This window comes from Cetorhinus maximus, chromosome 15, assembly GCF_964194155.1.
Source record: "Cetorhinus maximus chromosome 15, sCetMax3.hap1.1, whole genome shotgun sequence".
Taxonomy (NCBI): domain Eukaryota; kingdom Metazoa; phylum Chordata; class Chondrichthyes; order Lamniformes; family Cetorhinidae; genus Cetorhinus; species Cetorhinus maximus.
In genome coordinates this window covers 92,516,448-92,524,542 of record NC_135893.1, presented here as the reverse complement: position 1 = coordinate 92,524,542, position 8,095 = coordinate 92,516,448, and the positions used below count along the sequence as shown (strand labels likewise).

The 8,095-nt window shown below is 40.9% G+C and overlaps 1 long non-coding RNA gene and 1 other non-coding gene across 2 annotated transcripts in view; both read left to right on the top strand.

Moving 5' to 3' along the window:
- The first annotated feature begins 759 nt into the window (after positions 1-759).
- trnat-cgu (transfer RNA threonine (anticodon CGU)) lies at positions 760-831 on the top strand. The gene has a single exon. It is a non-coding gene; the product is annotated as a tRNA-Thr (tRNA).
- A 1,368-nt stretch (positions 832-2,199) lies between these two features.
- The window catches only part of LOC144690975 (uncharacterized), a 69,348-nt gene continuing 63,452 nt past the window's right edge, over positions 2,200-8,095 (top strand). The window contains exon 1 of the long non-coding RNA XR_013579020.1: positions 2,200-2,239. This is a non-coding gene — a long non-coding RNA (uncharacterized LOC144690975). The remainder of the gene's footprint in view (positions 2,240-8,095) is intronic.

Genomic DNA, 8,095 nt, shown 5'->3' with positions numbered 1-8,095 from the left:
GCACTATATAAATGTAAGGTTTTCTTTTCCTGAGGGAAGGCTGCACTGTTGGAGGCACCAATTTTTCAGATGAGGCATTAAATTGAGCCTTGCACTACTTCTCAAATGGATGTTAAACATCTCACTGCACTATTTCGACTAACATCAGGGAGTACCGGAAGTCCTTAACACTAAAATATAGATCATCTAGTCATTATCACATTGCTATTTGTGGGAGCTTGATTTGTGCAAATTGGTTGCCATTGTATCTACATTGCAACAGTGACTACATTTCACAAAGCACTTCTTTGGCTATAAAGCGCTTTGGGATGCCCTGAGGAAAGAAAGTGTTACTGCATTTAGTAATTTACTATATGTGAGATGAGATGATTATGTGAGAACTTTGAGATGTCTGAGGGAAATTGTGAGATGTCATATAACTCCCAGTCCAGGAGAGAATGGAGGGGCTGAATGGCTTACCCCTGTCCCTCAGTTTGTCAGGGATTCAGATGGTTGGAGAGGGCACTGGGCTCATGGGGATGTGAGACACAGGACATGAGAGACTGTTACTGTGCTAAAAGCAGATCTTAAGCTTGAGTTGCTGCACTGTGCACCAACAAACATCCAAGACCAGTCTGTACGTGCGCGTCAAGATTACAGTACTCGTTGCAACTCTCTGGCGCATGCCCATTGCAATCACTAAATGAATTTGCACTCTGCAAATTACAACGAGCTCTGGTCTCTGAAGAGAAGTCATTCGATCTATTTTTTTGTAGCGCAGGCGCGGTGGCCAAGTGGTAAGGCGTCGGTCTCGTAAACCGAAGATCGCGGGTTCGAACCCCGTCCGTGCCTGAGGACAGAAATGCGATCCTTTTAAAACCAGCGACAGTGAAGCAGTCTCCAGGGCCGGGAGGCATATGCCCCACGGCATCGGTACCGACACACAATTTATTAATGCATTGCAAATTGGCCCGGATCTGTTAAGAGTTTTAATAAACTTCTACACAGAATCCCATTTAGATAGCGACTGCTCGAGTCTTCAGCACGTCCCAAAGCTGCTCACAAATGCAAAATGCAAATACTGCTGTAATACTGCTGCAATATTGTCGATGGTAATAAAGCAAATCTAATATTTCTTCATGGGTAAATGCTGCCCAAAACCCAACGCACAAGCTGAAAACCTCCCATGCAAAAACTAATCTTCAACGAATTTGAAACTTTTTTTTTTGGAATCCTGAAACTTGTTCACAAACTTCTTCATCAGCGTCTGGGACTCTCCTTGAAATGTTTACATTCGATTTCTTCTTTCCAATACTACAGACCTCTCATTGTTCAGTAACCCGAATTAATAACCCGTCATTTAAAAGAATAAGAAATTATCAACATGTGCTCCAAATAGGCCACAAAATGAATTATATATAAATGGCCACATTATGTGCAATGCACAATTTAAGCTGTCAGGCGTGTACATATTAAATGCCATAATAATTCGCAATATTATACTAATTTAAATTAACAACTTTGCACAGAACTTTTCAAATCATGGCTTCAGATCTTACGGCCTTATCAGTTGTGCTGCAACCTTGAGTGGTATCATTAACGCACCAAGAAGCATTAGTCAAAATCACTGATGTTATGCATTTAAAACATTTCTTTCTACTTTTCTGCAATTGTGTTGCTTGTTATCTAAAACGAGATAATTCAACAGATAATGTGGCAAACCTCCGAGATTTTCCGGAGTTCTCAAGAAAGGAATAGAGAACAGAACTACAAAGAGCGTTCAGATAATAAACTAAAACAGAAACTGCTGACTCCCCACCCCTGGAACATTCACCCCATTCCACTAAACATCCTTTGGAGCTTGTGGTACAGCCTGGATGGCTACAAGTCTCTTAAGAGATTGATGATGTTTTTTTTATGAGAACGAGATAAGCAGTGCAGAAAAATTCTTTCTATGATAACAGCGAGGGAGGGGGGGCGAAAATGCTCGCCGTGTAATTTCACTACACCCTCTGCTTCTTAAAAACCGAGCCTTTTATTGCCCTTCCATGAATTTAAACCCGACAAGGGGCTGAATTATTTGTATTTTCTGGTTTGAACCAGCAGGGGGTGTGGAAACAACATCCCACGGCAGTCGAAGGTTGGCTTTAATCCGAGAGTTTCCAGTAAATGGGAATTTGTAGGAATTTGGCTCTACCTTTGAAATCAGAAACTTGGGGCGGTGGACACTTGCAGGTTAGCGGGTGCATTCGGCGACTTGGTCAGTTCAAAGTATTTTAATGACTTCTGTGTGCATAACCGATTTTAAAAAACCTGTAAGAGTAGAAACTCGACCTAAAGTTGGAAGTGCAGAACTGAAGTTGTTAGTAAGTTACGGGATAGTTTGCAATCTGATCTGATACTGGAGCTGGAATTTACCACACTAGTATCTGCCTTCAATGTTCTTTTATTGGTTTTTCTTTTAAGGAAGAAAATGTGGATTCTGGATACACAACAGTGTTTCGAATCACGTGGCTTCTCACTTTTCGACCAGCTTAGCCCAGATTCTTAATTTAAATTATAAATCGTGAATTATTTAAGGTTTCCAACATCTACAGTGTTTTGCGTGTTTTTTTTTAGCCATGTAGTCTGTCTCTTCTCTCAGGGTTTATTTAAGTGCAACTTTGTTATTTGATATGTGCTTCTTTTGACTTTCGACCTATTTTAGTTTGGTTTTTTTATTTGGTCTGATACCCCAGGGTAAACATTATAAAAACATGGAGCTTTTTCAGGTCGTTATTTAAGTTTAAAATATCGCAATAAGCAAAATGAGTAAATAATTGTAATTAAAGCATTCAAATAAATAGTGGAAATTAAGGGGAAAAAAGTCTGATTCAATAAATATAATATACTCCACGTCCTTAAAATAGTTAACTTTTCCGCCTTCATTCTCATTTTGTAGCAGTTTGCTAGATCTGAAAATGAACGCAAGTCGAGAGACTATTCCAAATATTTTGTACAAATTGTATTTGGATATAGTGCAGGATGTCCCACGTGATTTATATTAAATAAATTATGAAAACATAAAATCATGTAATCATAGAAAGTTACCGCACAAAAGGAAGCCATTCGGTCCGACGTGTCTGTGCTGCCTCTTTGAAAGAGCAGTCTTAATCCCTGCTTTTCGTCCATAAGCTTCTCATCTGTCTAACTCCCTTTTAAAGTTATTTATGGAATCAGCTTCCAGCACCTTTTTCAGCTAGAGCATTCCAGATCCTGACAACTGGCTGAATGAAAACCTTTCTCCTCATCTCCCTTCTAGATCTCTTGCCAATGATTTTGAGTCTCTGACCTCTGGTTATGGACCCACTCACCAGTGGAGAATAGTTTTCCTCAACGAATTCTATCAAAACCTCTCATCATCTTAACAATTTCTATTACACGTCTCTTAACCTCCTTTGTCCCAGGGAGAACTGTCCTGTCCCTTCTATCCTCTCCACATAATCGAAGCCTCTTATCCCTGGTAACATCCTGGAAAATCTGCTCTGTACCCCTTCTAAGGACTTCTCAGTTTTCCTGAACTTTGGTGGCCCAGAATTGTCCACAACACTCCAGCTGAGGTCTAACCAGCAATGTCTAAATTTCTAGCATGATCCCTTTGCTTTTACATTCTATTCCTCTATATATAAACCCAGCGATCCAGCCTTTTAGTCAGCTTATCAAATTGCCATACCACCTTTAAGAATTTGTGTATGTGGCCAAGGTGTACAAAGGTCTCTCTACACTTTTCAGAGTCATGTCATTTATGGTGTACTGTCCTTCCATATTAAACCCTCAAAAGTGCATCACATCACACTATTCTGCATGGACTCCAACTGTCATGCATCCACCCATTTCACTGGTCCTGGTCTATGTCATCCTGTAAATTATCTGTATCATGATCTATTACATTGCCAAGTTTTGTATGATCTGGAAATTTTACAGTGCTGTTTCCTACACCATTGAGAAGAGTAATGGACCCAAAACTGCCCTTGGGGAACTGCGCTACAAATCACTTCACAGACTGAAAAACACCCAATCACCGCCACCCTTTTCTTCCTGTCATTGAGCCAGTTTAATATCCATACTGCCATTTTCCATTTAGCTTCATGGGTTTCCAATTTCTTAATAAATCTCTTGTGTAGCACTTGCCAAATGCCTTCCAAAAGCCATATGTGCAATATCCACTGCACTGCCTTAATCAACCTTCTCTGTTACCTCATTAAAGAATTCAATCAAGTTAGTCAGTCATTAATTGTCTCTAAGAAATCCATGCTGGTCTTCCTTGATTTACTCATGTCTTTCCAAGTGAAAGTTTTTTTTCTCTGATAATGGTTTCCAATAACTTCCCCACCACAACGTTAGCATGCCTGGCCTGCAGCTTCCTGGTTTTATCTCTCCATTTTGTTGAATAATGATAAAACACTAACACGTCTCCAATCCTCTGATGCTAAACCTATATCCAATGACGATTGTAACCAATGTATCTGCTATTACTATCTTTTTTCAGCAACGTAGAATACATTCCATCTGGGTCAGGTGGCTTACCAACTTTCTCCAATGCTAATTGTCTTAGTGCACCTTCTCTTTCAATACTATCCTGTTCATTGCTTCCCTCTCTTTTACTGTAGCCTCTGCATAATTTGCTTTGTGAAGACCAATGCCAAGTACTCATTTAATACAAATCAGGAGTAGGCCATTCATCCCCTCAAGCCTGCTCCACTATTCAATTAGATCATGGCTAATCTGACTGTGGCCTCAATTCCACATTCCACCTACCCCCAATAACCTTTGAAACAGTAGAAGTTTCACCCCTGGATGGCCTTGAATCCCCAGCCTTTTGGTTTAATAGCCAAACGCACTGACCAGTTGCGCCACAGAGACTGATTTATAGGTTTATACCTCTGCTACTACATGACGATTTCCCTTTAAGTCCTTGATAGGCCCAACCTTTTCCCTAGCTAAATGTGGACACTTTACATGTTTATAAAATGTTTCAGGGCTCAATTTAGTTTATATCCCATCTCATATTTGACTATTTTGCATGCATTATTTCTATTGAATATCTATGTACGCATGTCACTTTTAGTAATGATTTACATAGATGGAACAGTTTTTATCAAGAGGGCCGTCCAGTTTAATATCTGGTCTGGTGTAATTTTCAAGTTTGTAGATGATACAGAGCTGGAAAATGTAGTAAACAATGAGGAGAAATAGTAACAGACTTCAGGAGGACACAGACAAATTGATAAAATGGGCAGACACACAACACATTAAATTTAATGCAGAGAAGCATTTAATGGGAACACCACCGCTTGGAAGTTCCCCTCCAAGTCACTCATTATCCAGACTCCAAAAAAATCGCCATTCCTTCACTGTCGCTGGGTCAAAATCCTGGAACTTTCCTAACAGCACTGTGGGTGTACTTACACCACATGGACTGCAGCGGTTCAAGAAGGCAGCTCACCACCACCTTCTCAAGGGCAATTAGGGATGGGCAATAAATGCTGGCCCAGCCAGCGAAACCCACACCCTGTGAATGAATTTTAAAAAGTGTGAAGTGGTACATTTCAGTAGGAAGATTGAAGAGAGACAGTATAAACTAAATGATAGAATTTGAAAGGGAAATGCAGGAACTAAGTGATCACTGAGTATTTGTTCACAAATCTTTTAAAATGGCAAGATAAGCTAAGATGGCTGTTTAAAAAAAAGCAGATGGGATCGTTGATTTAAGAATAGAGTGCAAAAGCAAGAACCTAAGAACAGAAGAGGTCAGAGCAGGAATAGATCATTCAGCCTCTCGAGCCTACAGCACCATTCAATAAGATCATGGCTGATCTGATCATGGCCTTAACTCCACTTTCCTGCCTGACCCTATAACCCTTGACTCCCTTGTAGATCAAAATCTGTCTAGCTCTGCCTTGAGTATATTCAGTGATGTATTCCGTTTAATGTGACTGAATACATCAAATTCCATTCTTGTTACATGGAATTCTGAGGCTTTTTGCAATGTTTCCAGGAGCACCCTTGCCATTGCCATCCAGTTTTCCACCAAACTTGTAAACCAGTTTCCTTGAATATCAACCTTTCGTATTTGCCAAAGAACCAGTGATCTACTGTTATTGCGACATTGGTTGCACTGCCTCCAAACCATTGCTGAAACATTGTTCTTTCTCAAGCCACTGTAAATAAGTGTGTTCTATTTACTAAAATTATTTGCAGTTCGAAAAAACTTAAAAGAGTTTTAGGGCTTGAGTTTTTCTATCAATGTCAGGCTGCTTCATGCAACATGATGTGACCACTTTTCAGGTGGACACTGCAGCCGCAGTAACAAATAAGGCTGCCAGTCAGTAGCCTTTTTGCCACTGAGTCAGAAAGTTATGGGTTCAAGTCCCACTCCAAGGACTTGAGTGCAAAATCGAGGTTGACACTTCAGTGAAGTACTGAGGAAGTGCTACACTGTATGGGGTACCATTTTTTGGATGAAATGTTAAACCGAGCCCTTTCTGCTCTCTCAGATGGACATAAAAGATTCCATGGCTTTATTTCAAAGAGGAGCATGGGAGTTCTCTCTAGTGTGCCGACTAACATTCATCCTTCAACCAACCATAAGACCATAAGACATAGGAGCAGAAGTAGGCCATTCGGCCCATCCAGTGTGCTCTGCCATTCAATGAGATCATGGCTGATCTGATAATCCTCAACTCCACTTTCCTGCCTTTTCCTCATAACCCTTGATTCCAACATTATTTAAAACATCTGATCCTTATCGCTGTTGTTTGTGGCACCTTGCTGTGTGCAGATTAACTGCCACATTTTTTATATTGTGACAGTGAATTGTACGGTGATGATGATGCCAGTGGAAGTAGGGAGAGGTGATTGGGCCATTCATTTCTTGCTGGAGATGGTTATCGTTTGGATTTTATGTGGTATGAAAGTTACCAATCACTAGTCGGCCCAAATCCGGGTGTTGTCCTGGTCCTACTGTAGGCTGCCATGGGAGGAGTTGTGAGTGAAGCTGAGAACTGTGGAATCATTCACAAACAGCCCCAGACCTGAGCTTATAATGGGGAGAGGAGGTCATTGATGAAGCAGCTAAAGATGCGATCTTGAGGATATAATAATGACCTGGGGTTGGGATGATTGGCCTCCCACAATCACAACCCTCTTCCTTTGTATCAGACATGCCTCCAGTCACTAATGGCTTTTACCCATGATCCCCCAATGCCTGTTTTGCTGAGGTTCCATGATTGGTCAAATGTTGCTTTGATATTGGGACTGACTGCTCTCGCCTTTCCTCTGACATTCAACTCTTTCTGAATCAAGGTGTAATGAGGTAAAGAGCCAAAGTGAGCATGAGCAAGTAGGTACCACTTGATGGCAAAGTTGACAACTCCCTCACTTGGTTAATGATTGCAAGGAGGTTGTTTAAGTGGGAATTAGCCAGGTTAGATTTGTCCAGCTCTTTTTAGATGAAGAGCTAGTTCTGGTGTGTTGGTCTTCTGCATTGCAGCTAAGATATTGTTAGAGTCCATAGCCTGCATAGTCCATAGTCCATAGTCCATGTCCACTCAGCAGCATCTTAATGTCATGTCGAATGGCTGCTCAATGGTATCTATGTTGGTGAGAACCTTGGGAGGATGCTGAGTAGAATTATCCACTTGGCACTTTTGACTGAAGACGTTTGTAAACACGTCAACCTTGTCTCTTGCAGTTGTGATGGGATCTGCAAAAATTGGGGTTGGGTGTGTTCATGGAGTTTCTTGTTCTTGTTAGTCTCCCTGATCATTCACCACCATTCTCAACTGGATATGGTAGGACTACAAAATCATTCTGATCTGTTGGGTGTGGAATGGCTTTGTCCAAAACCTTTTTTTAATTCTTTCATGGGATGTGGGCATCACTCACAAGGCCAGCGTTTGTTGCCTATCCCTAATTGCCTGTGAACTGAGTAGCTTGTTAGGCCATTTCAGAGGGCAGTTAAGAGTCAACCACATTGCTATGGGGTTGGAGTCACATATAGGCCAGAACAGGCAGAATTCCTTCCCTAAAGGACATTAGTGAACCAGGTGGGTTTTTACAACAATCAGTGATAATT